This window comes from Podarcis tiliguerta (genome assembly GCF_965153285.1).
Source record: "Podarcis tiliguerta genome assembly, chromosome: 1".
Classification (NCBI taxonomy): Eukaryota; Metazoa; Chordata; class Lepidosauria; order Squamata; family Lacertidae; genus Podarcis; species Podarcis tiliguerta.
The window spans coordinates 82,844,757-82,871,649 of record NC_139534.1 but is presented as its reverse complement, the minus strand read 5'-3'; positions in this window follow the sequence as shown (position 1 = coordinate 82,871,649).

Below are 26,893 nucleotides of genomic sequence, written 5' to 3'. Positions count from 1 at the left end.
TAATTGTGTTTCCATACTGTGCCTGATAAAGTTTTAGTAGACTGAAGCATGGCAAATTTGTGGACAAAGCAGGTTGCTTATTGGAGCAACACAGCCGTACTCATTTTATCCGACAGTAATTATGGCATACTGGCACTGTGGCTGTGTTCCAGTTTATTCCTTTAGGACTTCAATGCAATATTGTGGTGGGTAATAACTAAAAGTAGAGGACATACAAACCTCAAATAGGTTGAGACTGAGGAGGGGAGCACCCGGCAGAGTAAATGTATTAAGTGGGTTTGTCTTCTTAGGCAACATCCTAGATATATGTTAGTAACAGACAGGGATGGGTGAATGTGTCAGTTTTGGTTTCTCTGTGTTTCTCATTTTCCCAGTCTTTAGTTCAGTTCTGCACCTTTCCACATCAGTTTGTTATTTTTTTATATATTAAAAAAGTCTTCGCGAAAATTCATCAGCATTTTAGTGCAAATTTCTGATATATACATTTTTGTCAGAAAATTTTCTTTACACATTTTTAGAAAGCAATTTCTCTTACTATAATGCCCTTTTGCCTATTATTTTCATGAATACTTGCATTTTTATGCACACGTTACCTCATTGCAGTGGTACCTCGGGTTAAGAACTTAATTTGTTCTGGAGGTCCGTTCTTAACCTGAAACTGTTCTTAACCTGAGGTACCACTTTAGCTAATGGGGCATCCCGCCACCGCCACGCTGCCGCCACATGATTTCTGTTCTCATCCTGAAGCAAAGTTCTTAACCCAAGGTACTATTTCTGGGTTAGCGGAGTCTGTAACCTGAAGCATCTGTAACCTGAAGCATCTTTAACCTGAAGCGTCTGTAACCTGAAGTGTCTGTAACCCAAGGTACCACTGTATATGCATTGTTGAACACATTACTGCTAGACAACAGCATTGCAAAATCCAGAGAGGGCAAGTTTCTAAGGTTAGCTATTTTTCAATTTGCATATAGTTTTGGAAACTGTGAATAAAGTCTGCTTTTAAATGCAAACTAAAATAAAATTCTCCAATATTTCTAGCTTGAACTGGGGACTGTTTAGGATCACCAAACTGAGCTTCAAACCATCTTGGGGGTGGCTTGCACAGCCCTACTGTTCACTATTTGTAGGATGCTATTGACTGATGATGATGATAGAATAAAATATGAGTTAAGTATGGTACCCTTGCAGCATACAAATGAGAGAAAAGAAAGCAAGGTTGTGCATACAGAAAGATGATGCCAGGGGAACAAGTCGTTGGGTCAATATTAGTTTCACTTTAAAATATAGACATTGGGAGCTTAAAAGCTCCTTTAATGTTATATATATGTTGGAGAAGTTAAATTGCTACTATTTTTATTTTTTGTATCCCAACTTTCTCCCTTACAGGACTCAAGCTGGCTTTTAGATAAAAACAAGAATTGCTAAAAAGGTAGAAAAAACAATTTAAACTATAAAAATATAATTTTTAAAAATGTATTTAGTAAATTGGATACTACCCTTCATCCAAATATCACAGGGCGGTTCACAACATCAAAATACAAAAGAAGAACAAAAAATACGTAGCACAAACAAAAGCAAACAAAAAGCAATAACCCCCTCCACAAACACATTTTAAAAGGACATCAAATCTGTTTAAAACTGACAAATTATTACAGTAAAAACAGCACAGCACTAGCCTTTTCATCAATTTCCAAAAGCCTGTTTGAACAAAATGGTCTTTGATGGAAGGACAAGGAGGGAGCCAGTTTAGCTTCTCCAGGGAAGAAGTTCCAGAGTCTGGGAGCAGCTACTGAGAAGGCTCTCCTTCTAATTCTAATTAATTCTAATTCTAATTCTAATTCTCCTCCCCCCAATTGCCATGTTTTCAGATGTAGGCCTGATTGAGATATGACCTGAGTGACATAGTTGCCAAGATGGTCTGATATCACATGGGAACAGAGCTGTATGGGAAATCATTTTTGTGGCCTAGCTCCCATGAGGACTGGTACCATTTTAATGACATTAGAAGAGGTAAAGGTACAAGGAAAAGGACCCCTGGATGGTTAAGTCAAGTCAAAGGCGACTATGGGGTGTGGCACTGATCTCACTTCAGGCCGAGGGAGCCAGTGTTTGTCCACAAACAGCTTTCCTGGTCATGTGGCCAGCATGACTAAACCATTACTGGTGCAACAGAACACTACGATGGAAGCCAGAGCACATAGAAGCCTTGTTTACCTTCCCGTCGTAGTGGTACCTATTTATCTACTCACTTTCGAACTGCTAGGTTGGCAGGAGCTAGGACACAGCAACGGGAGCTCAGCCCATTGTGTGGATTTGAACTGCCGACATTCCAGTTGGCAAGCCCAAGAGGCTCAGTGGTTTAGACCACAGCACCACCTGCTACCAAGGCTGTAGAACCCAGGGCTGGCTTAGGACACTTTGGCACCTGAGGTAGACCCCGAAATGGTGCCCCCACTTGGCACCAGGGAAGAAGGGGTCAAGGAATATCTACACGCAGAACAAGCAGGGGAGGGGGAGAGAAAGATCAACATTGGGATGTGCTGCCCTGGTGGACCCTTGATGCCTGAAGCAGTTGCCTCACCTTGCTTCATGGGTGGGCCAGCCCTGGTGGAACCATCCTCAAATGTAGTTCCACTGATATGGTCAAAATGGGCCCAATCTACTTGGAGGAGTCTCTTTACATGATCAGCTTCCCACACTGGCTATGACAGATAACATGGAGAGAAAATAGGAGGTGGAGAGAACTAAAGCAAAGAATGAAGAGGAAGAGAGAAAGGAAAAGAAAAAAAGTATTATCCAAAGGAACGCGAGGTACTGTAGCAAGAAAGGGGATGGTGAGATACAGACAGTCACTTTGGATACCCTCTGTAAATACATTAAAATGAACTCAACAAACAAGCACTTTAAAACAATCAAAATGGAAAGGAGTGGTCTTTCAACATAAAGGAATGTTCTTGACTATCATTATTCACATCTGGTCCCAATCTCAATATTCTAGTGCTACAAACATTTTCTGCTTCTCCTATTGAATGAATGATGACAGAAGTGGCTGTAATTCAATCTCAACTCAGTTTTAATTCCCACTTTCCTATATATTTCTGAACCCCGTCTCTCTTAATAAACGTTCCATTTCAGAGCAATTATTTCCTTCTTGGATTCAATTGTGTTGACGTCTGAAAACGGAAGTGTCTACTGCCTGGTTAGGATCAATATAGCAAACCTCAAGGCATTTTTTCACAGTTTCTGATCAATGTTGAGACAAACACTGACTGAAAGTTTAACAGGCAACTTACTCTTACCAAGTTCCGTTATTAAGAGTTCTTCACATTAGACCAAGACAGCTATAATGGGCAAAAAGATGGAATTTACTTCTAAACCTGATGGAAATGGGTGGCAATCTAATGCACGAGGTAAAGGATGAAGGGCTATATGTGTCTCCAGTGTTTTGAAGCAAAAGCTATAAAACAGCCAGCAAATGTCTGAACCAGTGCTTTTCAAACAGTTGCTCTCATCTGCACATCAGCCCTGCTTAGGCTTCCTGATATGGGTTCTGTCCTAGAATTCATTGTGGCAACCTCTCCTAGAACCTTGTACTATCTGTATAGACATATATCTGTATAGACATAGCAAAGGATATTGAAATATCATTTGCTAACCTAGTGCCCTCCAGATGTTCTGGATTACAACTCCCATCAACCCCAGCCCACACTCCCAAACTACCAGAATTTTAAAAAAAATGTTGCGCCCAATAAATTAATTGAAGGATGAAGTTGGAAATCATTGGAATTCAACATTCAAGATGAGGTACAGCCTTCTGCCATATTTCCACTCATGTAATTGCAATGGCATTTTCACCTTCTATTTATTTAGGCTGCAGAGCTATATACACACTTATTGAACAATACACAAACATATTGAATAAATCCCACCCCAGCCCCAGCATGGGAAATAGAAATAGTAAAAAACAATAAAACCCATTGGGCAGCAATGGGGACAATCTTTTTTCAGAGCTGTGAGAGGGACAGTTTAAACTCCCTGTGCCTGCATGCTGTGGTCCTAATCTGGATTACCACATTGCTAAAAAAGAAGAAGAAAAAGCTATGAAGTAACTTCAAACAACACATTTGAAGTAGCATATAGTTAGACCTTTAATTATGCTGATTAGTTTCCCTATTAGCGTGGTCTAATAATTAGTTTACGGACTTAATCCACGTTCCTTGGCTTTAGTTGATCAGATTGAATGAAAGACATAACAAAAATATACATTTTTTCTATGGACTCTGCCCCCCATGTGCCCTTTTAAAAAACAGAGTCTAGAGCAATTACACCTCCACAAGGACTACAAAACTGTAGTTGTTTTGTATGGGACGAAGTGAAGATGATATATTCTGCACGGACAGGGAGGAGATCATTATGTTCCATGTCATGACTATAACTTAATGGGCTAGGCAACAAAGTTGCAAGCTGCTATACTAATGGTTCCAGAGGACTAAAATTTAGAGTAGCATCTATTACCCAGCAGCTGGATCCAGGCTTGCTGGGTTAGATGATAGTACCCAAATGCTACCTCGGAACTTGCCCTCAAAAGTCAACACAATGCAACCCCCTAGACCTGAGGTGGGGAAGCTCACACCTTAGGACATTCCGCAAGCGATGCTCCTTCCATCAGCCACACTCCTCACTGGCCCTGTCTTATATCCTCCTCAAGTGGTTTTGTTGGGTGGGATATAACCTTGGGCTGTAGTAATGCCTTTCGCTTGCATGGATGGAGGACAGACAGGTGTGTGTGTGTGTGTGTGTGTGTGTGTGTGTGTGTGTGTTATTTTCTAGAAAAATGAACGCCTCCCTTGTTCTACTGCAATGGCAATTGTGCCCACCTGAGATATGCTGGAACTCGGCTCTGGCGAGTTCCTTCTGAAAACAACAAGCCCTGGTGTGAGTACATATAGAAACCTCTCGTTTTGTGAGGCCGGAACGTAGCCTCCGAAGACAAGAATCACATTCATTGCTCACTTTCGCCTCTGGTTATACCGACCGCTGGTATGTGGCCTGTAGAGGATTGCCAACAAAAGAATATGGCCCCCCAGACTGATAAAGTTTTCCCACCCCTGCCCTTGGGGCCTTTCCCCTCCAGCCTGTGTTCTGTGTCATAAACAGAGAATAGCTTTCCACCCATAATCAGATGGAGGTTTTTGTGTCAAAGCCTTCTTCTTTAGTGCTATGGTCACTGGATGAACTATATGCCAGGCATCAATCCCCCTCCCCACAAAAAACAAACATTCCCACTGTGCTAGCTGGTGTGTGCATCCCTTCCTGCTTATTGCTGCTGTCATCGAAGTCAGCTGCTGTTTGGTCAAGCCTTTAGCATTGCTTGACAGTGTCTCACCTCAGCAGCTCTGCCTAGTGTGCTCCCACCATAACTGACGGCTCAGCATACACCTTACAGGCGATGAACACCTGTTTTGGCAGGAGCACATTTGTTTTTCTTGGTGTGAAAGAGCAAGGCTTGTTTACAGAACAGGCAGATTTACTAGAAAATATATTAGCCATGCTTTTCACTCTCAATCAGCAGCATGACAGCTACCTAAAGAGATCCTTCCTCACCCAACCGCCTCTGCATTGCAGGAAACTTGCCAGTCACTATTACAACATCTTAATGAGTTTAACTTGGAAAACAAACAAACAGCTACTCTTGCTGCAGATGCCCACTCATCAATACGTTTCTTCACTTTTCCCATCAGGAATTTTAGCTATAGGCATATTTATTCACAATGGCAGTAACTTTGCCATATATTCAGGAGAGCTTTTAGGGAGACATCACTGGGATTTATAATGCTATAAAGCCGCCTTGTGTTGACTCTTTAATAAACACTCTCTAAGTTGATGTTCCATATATTCTTTCTAGCTTTTGAAACCTAACTCTTGACAGATCAGTGGCTTCTGTGGGACTCACAATTCAGTGCTGGATTTCCCCCCATTAATAATTTTATTAAGAGTTTTATAAACTGTACGGAAACTTGTACGGAAAGCTAAAGAGTCAAATCTCAATTTACATTGCCATTGAATGAGTTCCATCCTTATTTTTTTTATCCTCCATATGGAGATACATGGGCACTTACACCCACACTATATGGCTTCTATGCGGCTTACAAGTATAAAATCATCATAATCAACAACAACTACAACAATTAATTAAAATAACATTAATATGCAGTATAACCATAGTACTTGGCAATCATTTTTAATTATTTCTATGCAATTTTACTTACCAAGCAAAACTAAATTATATAAATTTAACCAAAATATTGTTTGAATTCCCAAGTCATGTCACAACTTTTTAGGACTCCTCATTTTTGAAAGTTGAAAAATTCAACACACCTTATTACAGCAGCCAAATGTACCATAGCGGCAAGGTCAACCTTGTCTAACAAGAGAGAGAAGAAACTTCCTTATACAGGGCTGCCTTCAGATGTCTTCTAAAGGTTGTATAGTTACTTATCTCCTCGGCTCAGGAGTCGCATAACTCCACACCCTCCGATGGAAATAGAGACATCCTACCATATCCTCCAACATTTCTCTCATGGAAATAGGGATGTCCTAAGGAAAAGTGGGACGTTCTAGCCTCAAATCCGAAATTGGGATGGCTTATGTGCGTAAATCTGGGACTGTCCTTGGAGAATAGGAACACTTGGAGGGTCTGTTGTTGAAATATATACAACAAAGAATTAATCAATGTGAGTCATGTGACTCAAATTGGGTCTACTAGATCCATATTTTTTTAGCAGTGTGGACTGAAGTTGCTTCTGGGGCCCCTCCAGAATTAGGGGCCCTAAAGCCTAAGCTTCAATAGTTTCACAGTAGTTCAACCCCTGATCCCTGGCATCTCTAGCTAGGGCTGGGAGAGAATCTCTGCCTGAAATCCTGGAGAGCCACAGTCAGTCTTGACAATGCTACAGTAGGTGAACCAATGTTCAGACCAAGTATAAGGCAGCTTCCTATGTTCCTATGAGTGTTGAACCATTTATGGCTTGCAGAATGGGAGGTGACACAGAGAACATCACCCAGCTTTATCCTCTACAATGAGATGCTGTTCTATGTAGAAACCTGACTGGAAAGTAGTTTGTGATAACCCTGAAAGAAGAGCTGGTTGGTCTATTTGATGTCCAGCAGACACAAGCGGCTGCATAGCCAAGGCCAGAGGTGGCTCCTTTGTTGCCTAGCGATGGGAAGATGGAGCTACTGGTAGATGTTTTGAGGCACTCTGCATTTATTAGGCTTGATGAGATCCAATTAAACTGCTATCGAGACGAGTAAACAGAATGTTTATTTGTAATAATTTCCCAATCCACCAAATAGTGCAGTTAATAAAAAATATAGCTTCTGCCCTGTTTTCACAATAATTTAAAATTTACAGAGCACAGCACCAGACAACTGTTAAGCCCCACAAAGAGAGAAACATGAGCATCATAATGGAAAAGGGAGTGTTTTTAAAACATGCCCATTTTTAAGATTTAGTTTCACCCTCTCCTTCTTTTTTCCCTGCGTTATCAAGTAATTAAAGTTCTCAACTAGTTTGGAAATGGCTCAGATTTAATTTCATTTTGCTAAGCACCTCAATTTTTCAGCCAGGAAAAAAAGACCATTAGGAATTTGCATTATCCATTACAGCCTCCTTCATGATTTGAAATTTATATGGGAAATGCTAATTGGACGTTCATCATCATAAAGATAATGATTTCTGTACTCTTCACCACGATAATTAAGATGAAAGATGAAAATGATACAGAGTGAACATTGTATTCTTTATTTGCTGTGAATGGGGACTGGGAAATGAATTCCACCCTTGTCTATCAGGGTATGGGAGGGGGGAATCTGGGGAAATGTGGAAAGGAAATGGCATATGAAGGTTTGTTTTGCTTCATTTGGAGGCATCATTTCTGATGCTATTTCAGTTGTATACAAAAGAAGCTCACACTGTGGGGAACCGGCATGAAGACAGATGGGTTCAATGTTCTTTAAAGACAGTTAACCATTTTGTGCTTTAGACCTTATAGCCAACAGATGTGTGTGTGTGTGTGGGGGGGAATAATGTCTGATCCTAAGTTGTGTTTATCTTTTCTAACAACACAGGCACACAAAGACCTAGTTCACTCATGCAGTAGGAGAGATGATAACAGCAGACCAGGACTTGCTTTATTTATTTTATTGATTAATTTCTATACCACAACTTCAACTGAGGATCATAGGACAGTTTACAGAAAAACACACACAAAAATACATACAATAGTAACAAAAACAGCGCAAAACCCAATAGCTCCCCTCCCCACTTTAAAAGACCTTAGGTCAGGGGTCAGAAAACTTTTTCAGCAAGGGGCTTGTCCACTGTCCCTCAGATCTTGTGGGGGGGGGGGAGCGGACTATATTTTGGGAAAAAAAGAAGAAGGAATGAATTCCTATGGCCCACAAATAACCCAGAGATGCATTTTAAAAAAAAGTACACATTCTGCCAACCTAGCAGTTTGAAAGCATGTCAAAGTGCAAGTAGATAAATAGGTACCACTCCGGCGGGAAGCTAAACAGTGTTTCCGTGTGCTGCTCTGGTTTGCCAGAAGCGGCTTAGTCATGCTGGCCACATAACCTGGAAAAACTGTCTGTGGACAAACGCCGGCTCCCTCGGTCAGTAAAGCAAGATGAGCACCGCAATCCCAGAGTCATTCACAACTGGACTTAACTGTCAGGGGTCCTTTACCCCCCCTTTTTTTACACATTCTACTCATGTAAAAATACCAGGCAGGCCCCACAAATAACCCAGAGATGCATTTTAAATAAAAGGACACATTCTACTCATTTAAAATCATGCTGATTCCCGGACCATCCGCAGGCTGGATTTAGAAGGCGATTGGGCCGGATCCGGCCCCCGGGCCTTAGTTTGCCTACCCATGCCTTAGGTTCTTTAATTACCCAAAGGCCTGGAAGAATAGAAATGTTTTTGCTTGGTTATGTGAAGCAACTAATAGATGATGCTTTGTGTATGGCAGAGGGAAGGGCATTCCACAGTGGAAGGACAGTGGCAGAAAATGCCTGTTAATGGATGGGGTGGCATTGCTTATCTGGCTTCTCAATGCAGAGGTTGCTGCCAGTAACTGAAATGGAGAGAGGTGAGGTAGTGGGGAGGTTGGTGAATGGGTCTGCCACTCTGCCTGTACTGTACCGACCTCCTCAATACCTCGCCTCTCCCCCTCTCAATCACTTCCATATTGGGAAGCCAAGGAACCAACACTGTGCCACCCCATGCTGCCAGGCAGGCTGCTCTGCATGATCAGAATAAAGTTTGCACTGTTTGGATAAAAGTAATAGCTTGAGCACCCAAAATATCTGGAAGAGAAATACTAATCAGAGCATGACGCAGGAGACTTCAGAAAGTGCTTGCAGTATTTCTCAGTACAAATCACCTGAAAAATCAGCTGGTGTAGAATACTCAGAAATACACACAGACTTTCAGTATTCTTTTTTTTAAAAAAAAAGAGAAAAGAAAAGAATGGCATTTTTATTTCTATTATATGGCAAAATCTGTTACAATATAGCAATTCAATTAGTACCTCACTTTGTAGGTTTAATAGTTACTGTATTTAAGCATTTTCAGAAGTGCCCCTGCTGTTTTATGAGGCCATAAGACCGTTCCCAAAAGGATGAGCTTTGAGGCCAAGTAATATCATGAAATAAAAGTGCTATTCCTGGTGTGAGACTGCTGCGCACATGTGATAGGCGCTAAGATGGGAAAGTACAAAAGCTGCATCGCCTGAATTTGAACTGTAAAAGGTTTGTCATTTCAAGGGGAACTGCTCTTCAGAAGATTTCTTCACCAGCATATATGTCTGAATAGAGGAAGATCTGAAGCTTGCCTTCAACACTGACCCAGAACAAGAACAAGATTGGACAGCTATGTCCAACACTGATGAAATTTCAAAATTAGGTTTTGAAAGCCAGAAGTTTTCTTCCTAGTTTCTTTGCTCAGTGGTAGAGCGTCCTTTGCCTGCAGAAGGTCCCAGGCACAAGCCAGGTAGGACTGGCATGTCCCTTGCCAGAAATCCTGGAGAACCACTGCCAGCCAGTACTGAACTAGGTGAACCAATGGTCTGCCTCAGCTTCCTAGGTACATTATTTTGAACGAATGACAACATATGCCATTCCTGCTGTCAGCTGATTTGCCCCCCATATGGTTTATAGCTGTGCACTTGACCTTCAGCACCCCCATCATTTTCCTCAGAACATATCTGCACTGCAGATTTCAACTTGTTTAATTGTCAGTCCAATGCCCTAGAGAAATATGGAAACTCTAATTCTGGGATAGGAGCTATGGATCACTAATTTTATATATTAAATGCATTTATATTGTTACGTGTACCTTAATTTCTGTGTGGCGAGAGACTTCAGGGCTGCCAGAATACACCATGGGTTTGGCACCATTAGAACGAAGGTCACTGGACACTGTGATGTTTTGTGATATATGGTTTTATGTACGCATATATACAGGCTAAGCATAAGATGGAAGGGTTCGTAGCAGATCTTGCTCCCCCATTAGACTTCTGCCCCTCTCCCAAACATGGTTTGGACTCAACACAAATATCAAGTCAGGTCTCTTTGTGTCCCCAGGTCCCAGCTCCAGAGAATACTTGACAAGTCCTGCTCCCTGTTATACCCAGCATAAAATTGCCTCTAACCAGGTGAATGGGGATTGAGGTTTAACTCCTCCTTCTAGAAGCATCTTGAGCTAGTATTTTCTGTGAAAAAATCATCTGCACTTGGCCAATACCTTTTAGTTATGGAAAAAGAGGGTGGGGCCATTAATTCAGTAAAGAGATGCTTTGACCATTTTAGCAGCTCCTTCTATTGCAGCAGGAGCAGTCCTCCAGATGTTGAACTACTGTTTCCATCATCCCTGACCACTGGCCACGTTAGCTAGAGATGATGAGAGGTTTTGTCCAACTGCATCTAGTGGGTTACTACAAAGCCCCATTTTACAGCTATAAAACCACAGGCCCACACACTGAAAAACGGCAAACAACAATAGAATCAAGAGGAGGAGTGGAGGGAAGTCAATTGAGTTAATATTTATTATTTGAATTTTTGTTTGTGGGTTTTTTTTTGCCATTATAAAATTAATAAATTGTATTTAAAAAAAAGAAAAAAGAAAAATGGCACACAAACCAACCCTCCTATTCTATAATAATATACTGCTTTTCATAATATTTATTCCAGCCGTTTTATAATGAAAATTAAAACAAAATAATACAGAATAAAACAATTAAAAAACACAATCACGATATCAATTAAAGCTGTAGAGTGAAAACCTGGTTTAGTGTGCTTAAATAGAGCATCCCTCCTTATACTTACAATGGAAACTATCAAAATGCACAAGAGAACAAAAATGTCTTAATCTGATGCTTAAAAGATGATCCAGTGGGCACCTCCTTGTGGGGAGTTCTATGCTGGAATTTAAATTAATTGCAGCTTATGAACCATCTTCCAGGACAGCACCCTGTCCATTGAATTACAGTAGTTTGCATGGGATAACTTACTGATAATAGTATTAACCCTTAAACTGCAAACTGAATGATCCTGACAGGTTGCAAGCTGTGCAGGCTTGGTCTGGGCCCTATTGGTTTTCAAGTTAAAATGAGACTGTAACTGTTCATCCTTTCATCTACCGTTAATATCTAAATTACCTCATTGCCTGGTACTGCTGGCAGGGAATCAAACCTTTTCCCCTGCTTCTTGGAGCATGTGTCACCGAAGACTGACTGTCATGTCTTAAATGCTGGCACTACAAGACGCCTCAAGGGGCAGTTAAGAGCATTTATATAACTTCACATGAATCAAATGTAGGTTGGGTCACCAAAGTCCTTTTTTATTCTTAGCTGACAAGTTCAACTTATGTGACCGCCCCAGAGCTCAACCTTGTTTAAAAACCTCTGTTTAAAAACACAGTTTCGTTGATCATTTAGCCAGAAACATCAATGCTTTTGCTCCTTGGAGACAAGGTTCAGCTAATCAGACTTTGGCCCTATCTGCACTATACATTAAAATCAGTATCAGGCCACTTTAAATTGTCATGGCTTCCCCCAAATAATCCTGGGAACTGTAGTTTGATAAAGATGCTGAGAGTTGTTATTCCCCTCACAAAGCTCCAGTTCTCAGAATGGCTCATCAGTCAATCCCACTTCCCAGAGATCCTTGGGAATTGGAGTTATGTGAGGGGAATAGTGGTCTCCTATCAACTCTCAACATCCTTCACAAACTACAATTCCCAGGATTCTTTTTTTGGGGGGGAAGCCATGACTGTTTAAAGCAAGTATGATATTAAATGCAGGGTGCAGATGGAGCCTTTGTTGAAATAGAAGGTTCTTAAAAAATAAATAAATCTGCATAACTGCAGTTTGGGTGTTATACATCGGTCAATTCCTATTGATAAACTCATTTTCTGCTATTATGAAGCAATGTCTATTGATCTTGAAATAACTAACAGATCCAGTACTATTTGTTTGAGACTCGAAATGTGAAGAGTCAGTTGTGAGGACAACAATGACTCATTCGTCCTGCTAAGTGTCTTCTTAAAGGTAATCAATAATGTCACGCGAATGAAGAATTGCACCATTTCATAAGGATCCTTCTGCTGTGCCATGATTTATTGGCACTGCTTGGGGGGAGGGGTTGCCACAGAGCTTAACAAACCTCCTCTAGCTTGAATTCAAGGCTTACAATGGATCTGTTCCCAGTCTGCTTTTGATGTATAATATGCCACTTTATCAAACATTGCCTTTTTGGAATAACAATTAGCAAACAAAACGGTGCAGATTGAATTAGCATGTTGTGTGCAGAGCCATTGGCAGAGATCTTAAGGTCAGCAAATGCCAGGGAAAAATCTTGTGCATTAAGGGGATTACATTTACAAAGCCATGAAGAACAGGTCTGGTTGAGAATATTTGATGCCTGCCTCACAAAACAGGAAAGGGACAGTGCACACTTCATTTGAAATGAGCCCTGGAAGGAGCACATGGATCCGAGCATCTGATTCTACAAGTACATTCATCAGCACATGCTTTCTGTGCTTCTGAATGCTCTCAAGCAGGGGATGAAGGTTGATAACCCTGCCATGCTGTTTGTTCCATGCATCTGCTTTTCAGAAGGATGCTTGCTGTCTGCCTCTGAGCATCAAGTTTCTGTTCAGCTATCATGATGCAATAGGTGCTGATCAACTATCTTCCAAAAGTGTCTCATTCACTTTTCTTTTTAAATAGATCTAATTGCTGTCCCTCAATTTGGTGCCAATGAACCCATAAATTAATGATGTGTTTGTTGTGTGAGGAGCTTCCTCTTGTCAGCCCTCAATCTGCTGCCCACCAACTTCATGGGATGACCCCTGGTCCTACAAGAATTAGAAAGCAAAGGAGAGAGTTGGGAAAATCTCTTTATTCACACTGCCCATAATCTCCCCCAAACATCTCTTGTGTTCATTTTTTCCTGTAGGAAAGATAGCCCTACCCTTTGAACATCTATGTATTACCATCTATGTAACCTTTCCAGCATCTACAGTGGTACCTCGGGTTACATACGCTTCAGGTTACATACGCTTCAGGTTACAGACTCCGCTAACCCAGAAATAGTGCTTCAAGTTAAGAACTTTGCTTCAGGATGAGAACAGACATCATGCTCCAGCGGCGCGGCGGCAGCCGGAGGCCCCATTAGCTAAAGTGGGGCTTCGGGTTAAGAACAGTTTCAGGTTAAGAACGGACCTCTGGAATGAATTAAGTACTTAACCCGAGGTACTACTGTACTGTTTCTTTTCAGAGGAGGTTATCAGAACTGTGCATAGTATTCCAAATGTGTTCGCACCAAGGGGTGATAATGGCATTGTTATTGTTTTAGCTTATTTGAAATGCCTTTCCTAAGAATCCCACATTTGGAACTAACTCTATTCACTACTGCAGCACACCAGTGAAAATATTCACATCAAGATCACGTTCGTGGATAACTATATGCCAGGGATTGAACCTGGGACCTTGTGCATGCAAAGCAGATGTGCTACCACTGAGCTGTGGCCCTTCACCACCCTGAATAATTGGGCTTCAACCATAAACTTGGTTGAATTTGTCTTCTGCTCACCCAAATAGGTGCCTACCAGGAGAACCAGCCTTGCAGGGAGTTGGGAAAACACATGTCAGGCCACGCTATACGCCGGGTGGCCTGCATTTGGTTTGCGGAGAGCGCCAAATTGTGAAGATCTGCACTAAGGCTACTTCAGATGTTTAAACAAATAACTAAATATCTTTTTATGCATGACTTGTTTGGCAACATAGTAAGTATTTCCACCATCAGCAAAGGTCTCAAACATTTCCAAGCATGGAATTAATTTCTTTTGTTGGTATCACCCAAGAGTTGCTATTTTATTACTGATTTGCTTTCCCATTTACAAATAAATAAAACTGCCGAGTGCATTGAATAGAAAAAAAATATATTCCTGAGGCAACAGCTGCAGGCTTTAGGAATGGATTCATGAGGCCAGGATATTGATTAGTCAACAGTGATTAAAAACATTCCGTAAAGAACCTTCTAAGTCTGTTCACCTGCAAGCTGCTGATTATGGGAAAGGACATAACCATTTTTAATTGAATGGCTAAGATGATAATTCTTTGCAGACTGGGACAGTCTGGCAGAGGAGGCTTGTAACTTTGGTACCAAGGGTTGGTGGTAATGCATCTGATTTGCATGCACTAGGTACCTGGCATCTCAAAGTAGGGCTGGGAAAGACGCCTGCCTAAAATGTTGGAGAGCCACTGTCAATCAGTGTTGACAAAACCGAGCTAGATAGTCCAGTGGTTTGACTTCGAGGCAGTTTCCTCTGTTGGCCATGGAGATACGCAGGAAAGAGACAGTACCGAGATGTTTAACCATATGCTCTTGCAAAGTGCTATGACTCCATCCTAAGCAGTAGCAGCTGAGGAAGAATGGCTAGACTGATGAGAAGGAATAGTGGTATAAACTGCAGAGTTGCTGGACTCAGATCCTGCTCCTGACTGAGCCTGTTAGCTGAGAACACCTTGAACATGAGACACTTGGGGTGGGACCTTTAGAGATGGTTCCCACATTCTTCCAAAGTACCAGCCCTCTTACCTTAGGAAATCCCTGCCTTTCTGCAACTGTTTGCCAGTGCAATCTGCCCTGAGGAGGGGAAGCACTAGGTTCAAACCAGAAGACTCTCCATATAAGGCTCTCCAGGAAGAGGGGTGAACCTGGGAGGGATAGTCCAGCTCACAGAAATATATATCGCCTCAGTTGAGCTCCAGCCATCGCTGGAGCAAATCGCTAAGCCAGAGATGTCTGCTATCTGCCTGATTATGCCCTTGAGCCCTGTGGGCTCCTTCTTATGATGAGAACAGGATTCAAAGCATCTCACAATTACTTGTTTTTGATCCTACAATCTTCCCACCACGATTCTAAGTGTTATATCTGGGCTCTGTATTGGACCAGATTATATAAACTGGTGGTGGTGAAGATAATGCCATGTTGAATGCTGTTAAAAGAAGGGATGTGAAATTGCTATAATTCTTTTATTAAATTGTTGGGCAAGAAGTGTACTCTCCTGTTCTTATACCACATTAAAAGGTATAGAGAGAGGTGATCTCAATAACAGTATTTTACCAAAGTTTGAGTTGGATAGCAACTGGAAGCAGTTATGTAAGATTCCTTCCTTCATTCATTTTTGAAAGGACCATCAGCTATAGGTCAATTTGGGCTAGTTTTTATCTTTAAATTCTATTTTTAGTAGTTTAAAAATGCTTTTACTTATCCCAAGCCAAAGGGACAAGGCAGATTATATCTATAAAATGTAAGGCATGTTTCTATTTATTAATGGATGACACACAACTACTTGTGCTGAACTTCTCGATCTCATGACCAATAATTATTTGCAGAAATTATTTAGTAGTTTATTTACTGGTCATTTTCAGAGCCCTCAAAATTACTTGCAACTGTGTGATTGAAATAGTAAAATACTATTATTAATTTTTGGAAGAGGCACACATATTTTTTTTTAAAGTCAGATACTTTCTAGGAGCTTTGTGAACAGGGGAAAAGCCTCAGAAGGATAGTGTAGGGAGAAAAGGAATATTAATTAAGTCTTACACAAACAGCCATATATTATTCAGTGTGGTTCCACTGATGAAATGAAGGCTAAAACAGAATTATGGAGGTGACATTCCTGTTAACACTTTGCTGAGTTAATAAAATCATATTTTCCATTTGAGTGGCTCATTCTATCCTAGGGTTTCAAAGCAGTTTATAAATACTAATGAATTAAGACTCTGAGGGAGAAAAGTGCTGTGTTCACCTACCAGCTTTCAGAGGCAGAAATGGTAATAAAGCTAATATTTCCTGCTATTTATCCACAAAGCCATCCATGCACCACATGAGATTCATTAAGCAGAGTGAAAGAGATTATTACCTCCCAATAAACCTTAGTATTTGTACTGAGCCCATGCTCATTAAGATACAAAGCCATCATTTTTTAGGAAGCATCACTTGTCTTTTGGCAGCAATGCTCACCATGTAATGTCGGTATCTTCCAGGAAACCCATAAAATTCTTTGCAAGGAGTTTGTGACCTCCTCACCCACTTCCTCCTCAATTTTTGTGTGTGCTTGGATTTAGAAGATCAATTTCACCACCATCTGGTGATTTAGGTTGCTTCCTCATAACCTGTTTAGTTTACTGAGTATTCATCCTCATTTGCTTATGCCAAAGTTGTACAGTGGTAAGCTAAGTAATCGTTTCCTCACACTTGCAAGTATATTTTCTCATCATTCCCCTTCTCTAAAAAAAAAATATATCTTTTTTTTTTTTTTGAAGCAGGATTGTTGCACAAGAGCACTAAATCCACCTTAACTGCACAATTTGAACTGGCAAATACATGATTGAATCCTGCCTGCAAAATAAGAACAGTCTGGAAGCAAGTTTTTTGTTCACAGCTCCTGTGTGGGTTCCATCAACGTTGTCCATATTCACTGAGGTCCAAGACCACTACAATTTCAGGAAACATTTTGTTAAAACACACACACACACACACACACACACACACACACACTAACCTGAAAGTTGTTCAGTCTCTCAGTCAACCCCTATAAGCAACTAAGTTCCATGGAATTTCCTCTACAAGGTGGCTAAAAACATAGCAAAAATGATTGTGCTCTGATTCTACAGTACTTCATCTCCCCCTCTTTTTTTTTAATGAATGAGGTTTTCTCTTTATGAACAGCCCATTTGCAAAAGCAGAGGATGAGACTGTCAAGTTCTCAACTAAATAATTTTTAAGGTGACCAAAGTGTCTGAAGCCTAATTCTATAGTGGTAGCACTGCTCCTAGACCCAAGGTGACCTAACAAAGGGAGACTAAAACCCTGTGAGGTGGTGTAGCATACTGGTTTAAGAAACCATGAGCTATGTTTTGAAAACTCCTAGTCCAAATAGGAGCTCAGTACTGAATTTACTACTTAACCTTCAGCAAACCACGGTCTTCCAGGGGACTTCCACTCAACACACGTTTGTTCACTCACATTTTACAGGGCATCTCCCAATGTCCTCATGAAGTCATTGTCCTCTTGTTTTCTCTGTGTTTTCCCCATTGTTTTTCAGACTGTGGAGACTCTGTCCTTTGTTGTTGCTGCAAGGGGTGGAAAAGTAGCAAAATGAATGCAAGGGTGGATTTTTCTTAGCGTGGACTCCCATCTTTCTGAGAGGCCTGATTTTGACATGCGCAACAGCATCCCAGGTAGATGAACTATTCACTGTGCACCTGCCCTTCTGCCCACCTCCACTGTTACTGTTCCGATTGGAGTCATTTTCTCAGCATGTTAATTTTTATAATTGACCTTTTAATCTGTGCTAAAATATCTTTTTATCCCCATTTGTTTAAACATTAAAATATTCAATTAGGTAGCACTTTAGCAGAAATTAAATGACTGAATAAGAAAAGCTATTTTTCCAATCAGTAATATTTTCTAAGCATAGGTCTCCTCCAAAATCCCTTTTTAGCTTTCCAAGAATAGTAATACTACTACTACTACTAATATTTTCATGCAATTGGACCAACATAATAACTGTTTTAGAGAAAATTATTATTATTATTTAAAATGATACAGAATTGATTTTGAAAGTAACAAGCTCAGATAAATCTGTCCCCATTTGACTATGCCACATTTACTAGTGCTAACAGAACATAGTATGATATACCCAAAGAAAGAACACTTCATTTGTATATTTATTATATATTTATTGCATTTATCAGTTGCTTTATAGAACGAAAACTCTCAGAGTGATTTGACCAATGTAAAAAAATTCAAGAAGTAAAAATCAGGACGCAAAAGTTGTTGACTTTTGGGGGGAAATTTTGGGAAACAGTGACACACACTTCCTGGTTCTATTTGCCCTTTGAATTCCAGACATGTCTGGGAGATTCCAGATGTATGGCAATCCTAAAAAATAGCACATAAAAGCAATTGAATACTAGAAAAATAAATAAAACTTTGAACAATGTAAAATATTTTTTATTTATCATTCCTTAGATTTATATACCACCCTTCATCCAAAGATGACAGGGCAGTGTAGAGTATAACAACACAAAAATATGTAACATAGCAACAACAAACAAAATAATAACACCTCTCCTACCCCAGTTTAAAAGGCCATAGATTGTTTAATTAGCCTGAGAGAAGAGGAATGTTTTCGCTGATCCAAAAACATATCAGTGAGGTCAAGAACTACCTGTCTATATAGTTCTGTATATGTGAGTGTGAACACATTTGTATGCACACACACACACATACAGAAGAGAACGGAAACCATTGTGTGCATGCATCTTCAATAATTGTTCCAAGTTACTGAGTGGGGGCTTGAGCTAAGTGTGAAAGGAGCACTTGGCCTTGTTGCTTTAGTGCTATTGGCGTAAACATTAGACAACAACACTGTGATTAAGAGTGACCTCTTTTATCTATTTGCTGCTTCAGGTCTGCCGTTAGGAGAAAATTATTCTGAGTCATTATTCTTCCCTATGGGGTCTGGCACTAGGATTTGGGTTATTAGCAAGGGCGAAAGCTGCCTTCGAGCAATCAAAGTTGATAATGTGACAAAAGAAGGCTCGGAAGAGCTACACCGAGAGGGAAATAAGTTGCCACATTAGTTTTGTGGCAACAGGCAACATCTTTTGAAGTCTCACAGCAACAGCACAGATGGCTCGTGTTATCTTTTGCCGTAAACTTGAGAGAACGGGTGTGAGGAATAGCTATTTCCTGATCACAACATACTGCAACTTTTCTTTTTTAAGCTGTAGCATTTTTCATTCAAAGTGCAGTTTAGGCCCTTAAATAAGAGAGGGAGTTGAAGAGGAACTGCTGAGGAAATTGCTTCCTCTGATTCGTAGGGGAGCGTTGCTCTGGGAAAGGCAGTTATAAACACTAGGAAATATGGGCTTTCCCTTGTCTCTGCTGCAAAAAGGAAAGAAACGAGAACTAAAGATCTAACAAATAACAAAACAAAACTGCAATATGAATGCATAAAGTAGGCTCAAGAGCATACAAGAGGACTATCTCAGCTTTAAGTGTTTAAACAGTAAAGAATACGGATTATCTGAATCTGGGTGGGAAGTGGCAGTCCTTTGCAAAGAAACAAACTCCAAAACTCCAAGGAAAATGAACCATATTTTCAAATGTGGATATTGCAAGTTTTAGATCCATTTCAGAGATTAGAAAACGGATGGCAGATTTATTGGATTTTGAAGTTCTGAAGACAGTGTTTTGTTATGCTAAGACTAAAGGGCTGAATGTGGTAGTTCTTCTGCCAAGAATATGGCTGTGGGAGAAATTCAGGTTGATCTGAATTTTACTGCAAATCCGCCAAAGAAATATGCAAACAGAAACACATTTAGCCTTCAGAATTCACACTTTTCCAAGTTTTGTGATGCTCTTCTTCAACCAAATAATGTGTACCTAAAATATGATATTAGGGGGAAGTGTGTATAAAATGCATACATTGATAAAGATAACATATAAGACAAAATAAAGCATATATCACTATTCCAAAACAATATGCAAACTGAAACATCTAGCCTTCAAAATTCACACTTCTCCAAATTTTGCGATGTTAACCTTCCTTCCCCAGCTGTCACCCCTCCTCTAAGCAGCAGTCAGGCTCATATAAAGTCTTCTATCAGCTTCAGGAGTTTTTCCACTTCTAACTGTGATGGAGAAAGGGAGGGGTGAAGCAGGGGTGCTGGAGGGCCTGGTGGTTGGCTTGTGGCTTGACACCTGAATGCTAGATAGAGCCTTCCTATGAATTCAGTTCTATTCCATAAAAGCTTCTCCCACAATAAACCTTGTTTTTTCTGTTTTTTTCCTTTTAATTTACCACACACAGCATCTCAAAAAGTCAGCAAAGTTGCGATTTTTTTCAATAAGCTATTGATTAATTGGTTAAAGGGCAAATATTGAATCAGGCAAAATTCATTGATCTGCTGGCTACCCCGCTTATTATTATTGATTTCATAACAGCACTGGAAAGCATAGGTTTTCTGTGCCAGCCAATGGAACTGAAAGGTTAAAGGGGGCCCAAAGAGCTCAAGCAACTTGACAAATGAGAGTGGATTAAACCTTTAAAAAGTCCTCCAAGTAAAATGTCAATGTCCACTAGATACAGAATCTTGAAAGACGTTTCCCGAGGACATGATTTGAGTCAGCCGGAGAAAAATGAAAATGAAAATTCTTGAGTAGATCTCTCAGATTCTAGTCACGAAGTTCTGTTTCTCATGCACACGACTCAATCCAGTCAGAGAAGATGAAGACAGAAACCAGGTAAGGTTTGCTGTGTGTGTGTGTTTTGCTTTTTTCCTCACTGTTGCTATCTGTAGATGACCCTATTTATCTAAAACTGACTATCTTAAAAATAAAAAAGCACCAGGAGAAAATAAATAAAACCGGAAGGGTGAATACATCTGCAGCCCTTGGAGCATTATAAAACAAAGGCTGTCACAAAACGTCCACACGCCCCTGCCTCCATGGGTCATCCATTTCTCCAATGAGTGAGCAACCAGTAAACAAACAGCCTGGTTTGGCACGACAGGTTTATTGCCCGGGAGGGAGGTGGCATGTGCCGGATGGGAGTTTGTATTGGTAGTTTATTGCCTGATTGAGTGTGTAATAAAAATAGCCTAAACCCAACTCGGGTCATTAGCATCTGTTAATATGGGAAATTTCACAACTTGACATAACCCTGGCCAAAGGATCTGATATAACGAATCACCACTGCTGCTTGCCTGAGCTTGGGGTGGAAAACAGATGAATTAAAAATGACATCCACCCTAACTTTCATCACATTATGAAAGCTCTTTCCATCTGATCCCAAATGCCATGTGGATGGGTCAATTTGCAGATTGCCGTGGACATCCTAATGTTCATGTAGTAGGCACTTCAAGACAAGCTGTCATAAATAGTTAAGTTGCCCTGGGAGCAGCGCCAGAATGCATTTCCATGATGACTGCAGAGATGTCTGCTGAAGTGGGGAGGGGAGCAGGGAAGCAAGTACCACATTAGTGGCTCTCTGAGTTATTGTGTAAATGGAGTGTGAAATTCTGGTCCATTGCTCTCTGCTATAACTTTTTGTCTTGCTGATAAGGATTAAGAGAAGTGCTGCTTGATTTGATATGGGGCGGCGGGGGTGGGGTGGGGGGTGGCGGCGTGATGGTGGTGGAAGGATGTGAAGAATGGAAAGCTTTCCCTTTGACCTTCAGGAGACACTTTGCAGGAGTGTTCATCTGATTTATGCATTGCTCAGCAGTGAGTCAGCTTTCGGATCCAGAGGCAGATTTTGGAAACCATGAATGTGTATGATGGAAGTGCAAATACAAGAAACAGCGCCAAGTATCCCTTGAATATTTAAAGAGTAATCTGTGTTAACCACCACATGCAATAAGGGAAGTGATTTTGCTTCAGCTACTTGGGATGAAATAATAATTCTATACCACCCTTCATTTGAGGATCACAGGGATATATAAAACACAAGAATACATAGCATACTAACAAACAAAACCAATAACCCCATTACAGTACAATATATCTTATCTACCTGTCTATCTTAGTGTGCAGGAATCTACAACACTCTAGTAATGACCAAGAACCTAGGTGTGACTATGCAACCGAGGAAGCAATATTAGAAAGATGGGAACCTGCTCCATTGTGTGCTAACAGAATCACATGGTAAGGTATTTCTGGACTCACGAAGTGTGGAGCTGCAGTTTGAATAGAGACAAACAAACAAACAAACAAACAAACAAACAAACCACCCCTGTGCACCAAAAGTCTGGTCTTTTGGAAAAGCGGGTTTGTTGACCTCCCAGTCAGCTATAATTGTGGAACCTGAATTTGCCAATATGAGATTGAATCTCACTTGAAAATAGCAGCCGTCTGGAAGGGCCCATGGCACAGGCATTGCAGTCATTTATACTGTGCCAGTAAACAGAATTAAAACTCCCACACTGAATAAGGCAGGCAGCAGCTGAATGGGCAAGGAACCCAAAACCTAGGAAAATCTAGTATATCAATAGAATTTCATTTGGGGCATATCTTGTTTTAACCAGTGATTAGCATATGAATGAAGTTACTGAGAGCCAGTGTGGTGTAGTGGTTAAGAGCGGTAGTCTCGTAATCTGGGGAACCGGGTTCACTTCCCCGCTCCTCCACATGCAGCTGCTGGGTGACTTGGTCTAGTCACACTTCTTTGAAGTCTCTCAGCCCCACTCACCTCACAGAGTGTTTGTTGTGGGGGAGGAAGGGAAAGGAGAATGTTAGCCGCTTTGAGACTCCTTAAAGGGAGTGAAAGGCAGGATATCAAATACAAACTCCTCCTCCTCCTCCTCCTCCTCCTCCTCCTCCTCTTCTTCTTCTTCTTGAGAACTTGAAAAGAAACCCCAATTAAGGCTTTAAAATGGGTTCATTTGTTCTTTGGAACTCTTTGCCCTCAACTCTTCCAGCAGGAAATGATGTATAACAATTTTGAGAACATGAAAAGTACTATCAATGTCTAGGAGACAGGAAAGCACCACATATCATTTTTGGGTACTTGTACAAGAGAGCTGAACATTGTTTTTTTAATTATTCGACTGTTGTAAGCAGTGTTTAATTGGAAAGCAAATCAGGTGTGAATTGCAAATGGTGTCTTCATCTACATCCAAGGCAATCTTTATTGAGGAGCTAATTATTTATGGAAACATTTCATTTAAAAAAAACAATTTTGCCCAGATGTTGTACACCATACTAACTAAAATGAGATGTACATGACATTTGTATAGATTTTTAAATGCTTTTGGGGTAGAAACAGCAGGAAAACTCTAAACTGTATTTTCCAGTTTGTTACTCAAATTGTATTATTCTATATAGGGAAATTGCCTAAACCTTCTACTCTTCTGCAGATATGTTGATCTACATATGACAATTTATTCTTCAGGTGTTTGTAAGAAGCCTCTTGTTAATCATCAACTACAAGTTGTTCATTGTAGAACCAACATGCAATACTACTTTTCCCCTTCTTTGCATTGCACTAATGTTTGCACTTTGCTTGGTGTTAAAGAAATAATAGACACTTGTGTGCTTTGGTTTGTGAATGCAATAAATTCTATGGCAGTTTACCTTCCCTGGCAAGTATAAAGAATATCAGGTAACAAGTGATGAGAAAGATCTCTTTCTAAGATATCCAAGAACTGCTGCCTGCCAGTAGACATACTATGGACAATTGTCTGAACTGGTATCAGGCAGCTTCAAAAGGATACTCTTGCTCAGTAGCAGAGCACATACTTTGCACAAGGTCCCAGATTCAGTCCTGCACAAAACAAACACATAGCAGGTGATGTACAAGACCCCTGTCTAGGGATGGGAAAGAAGTTTGGTTCAGTTCACATTTAAAGCCAAATCTTTCAATTCTGCAATTTCTGAAAAAATAAGCAAAGTGAAACACTACACTCATTCACATTTTGTGATGCAGTTCTGTATAAGAACATAAGAAGAGCCTGCTGGATCAGGCCAGTCGCCCATCCAGTCCAGCGAATCATTTATTGTTCCAATGATTCTGATAGCCATGATCAGTATTGTAACATTATAAACAGCCTTCCACATCCTTGTGCCTTACAGATCTTGGGATAGCTCAGTTGGTTAGACTGTGGCACTGATAATGCCAAGTTTGCAGGTTAGATCGCTGTATAGGACAGCTGCATATTCCTGTATTGCAGGTGGTCGGACTAGGTGATCCTCAGGGTTCCTTCCAGCTGTATGAGTCTATGACTACAACTCCCATCGGTCCTAACCAGCATGGACAGGGGTCAGGAATGACAAGGTCACACAAAAGTCTGGAGAGCATCAAATCAAGGAAGGATGATCTGAAGTGTTATCTCAGGCACCCCCAACCTTTGGCCCTCCAGATGTTTTGGACTACAATTCCCATCATCCCTGACCACTGGTCCTGTTAGCTAGGGATCATGGGAGTTGTAGGCCAAAACATCTGGAGGGCTGCAGGCTGGGGATGCCTGTGTTATCTAGTCCTTCCAATTTATCTGAAAATTTACCTCGCTCACTTGGCAAAGTTAAAAGGGTCATGCTGCAAAGTAACACAAATTTTGTCCCTCAGCTAGAACTAAACAGTGAAGGTAAGTCAAAACAACAGTCATTTTTTGTGTGGAATGAAGGTCCTGTTTTTTACGCAGTTAATTTTATTTGGATTCATGTCCCTTTACAATGATGCCTAGGGAAATTTTTGAATCATAAAATCACCTGCAAAACAACAAAAACACATTAGAAAAGGCTGACAGATTTGCTTATTATTAATGTTGGCCCAAAATGTCTTTAGAATTGAGGCTTTTCTCTGAGTCATTAACCATTGTTTTTTTCCACATAATAATTTTTTACACTTCCTTCAGGTTAAATTTACAAGGCCCCAAGCTTCTTAAGGCTGCTCCACAGTTTTCAAGGTAGCAAATGTGTATTTGTATAGAAGGGATAGCTGTGCGCCTGCAAGAAAGCGGAGGAGAGCTTCAGGCTTGGGGGGCAAATGCAGCCCTTCAGGGCCTTTCTAGCCAGCCCCTGAGATTCCCTCTAGGTTGTGTCCTCTCCCCAGGCCACACTGCTCTGTGATCTCATGGGAGCCAGTGTGGTATAGTGGTTAAGAGCGGTGGACTTGTAATCTGGTGAACCAGGTTCGCTTCCCTGCTCCTCCACATGCAGCTGCTGGGTGACCTTGGGCTAGTCACACTTCTCTGAAGTATCTCAGCCTCACTCACTTTGACACTCCTTAGGGTAGTGATAAAGAGGGATATCAAATCCAAACTCCTCCTCCTCCTCTTCTTCTATGGTAGTTTTTTTTATGTGAATAGATTACGTAGACCCTCTGAGGTACATGGATTACCAATTGGGAGCCACTGTGTTAAAGCACAGAGTCTCTCTCTCTCTCTCTCTCTCTCTCTCTCTCTCTCTCACACACACACACACACACACACACAGACACATTGATTGCTGAGAGGTTAGGGTGACGCATAGCTGCTACTCTGCTGGCCTCCATAAGTGGAGAGAAACACCACTGGTTGGAGGGGCTCCACTGCAATGGAAGACCCAGCTCCATCCAATGGCAGGAGCCAATTTTAAGGGGAATAAAAGGCTGGATATCAAGACCAAACTCCTCCTCCTCTTCTTCTCATTGAGTGGCTTTACTTGGCTGGAATGTGTCCTTGAATTGTGGCAGTGCCTCTTGCTTGCCTGGATGGAAGACGGAGTGGTTTGTGTGTGGCAGGAATGCAGTCTACTCTGTGAAGGTAAGCAGCACATCTGTTGTTCCATCCAGGGCTGGCCCAAGACATTTTGGCACCTGAGGTGAACCACAAAATGGTGCTCCCCCCTCACTGCCAGGGAAGTAGGGGTAAGTGAAGATCTACATCAGGAGCAAGGGTCTGGAATAAGGGTGGGAGACCAGCAGCACCTCCCATTTTCAAAGAAGCCGCTGTAGTTGTGGCATGGGAGTGGAGGCTACTAAAGACACTGCAGCTTCCAAAAAGCGCACTGCAGCAGCAGGTGAGGCATTCCTTGGAGGCTGGATTTGCTGCCCTTGCAGATTCTGCCACCTGAGGCAGTCACCTAACCTTGTCTCTTGGGTGGGCCGGCCCTGGTTCCATTTACGCTTGTGATTGGATTCAACCACCAACGACATGCAGCTCCTAGAAGGGTCGCCATAAAAGGATGCAGCCCTTGGAATGAAAAACAGTTCCCCACACCTGTTGTTGGCTATACGCAACAGGAGACATTTGCCATGAGCACGTATTACATTATCTTTTTTTGTCATCCATGGAAAACTGTTTAATTGGATATACCTTAAAACCTATATGTGTGAAAATTGACCCTTATTTTGCTCATCTCATACTTTATTTCCTTCAACAACTGCATGCTGCTGCCATCAGTATTATTTTATTTTCTTGTTTCAGATTTATAATATTCTGACACTTGTACTGAATCAATAAATTCATTGGTCAAATACAATAAGCTGAAGTACAGGCCTTCCTACATGACCAGCACAATAATATTGGTGCAGTTTTCCCTCAGATGTACCACTTAAGACTCCATGTGGGAAATTACATGTTTCAAAATATGAAACACACTGAGTCAGACTGTTGGTCTTAACCTCACCAAACATGTGTGAGGTTGCGTTACTGCACCTGCCACGTGCCATTGACAAACAAAGCTTTTCCACCACCATTTCCTCTGCAAGTAGCCATCTGGCAGATCCTTTCTGTGGTGAATGAGTTTTGCCCTCAGCATGCGT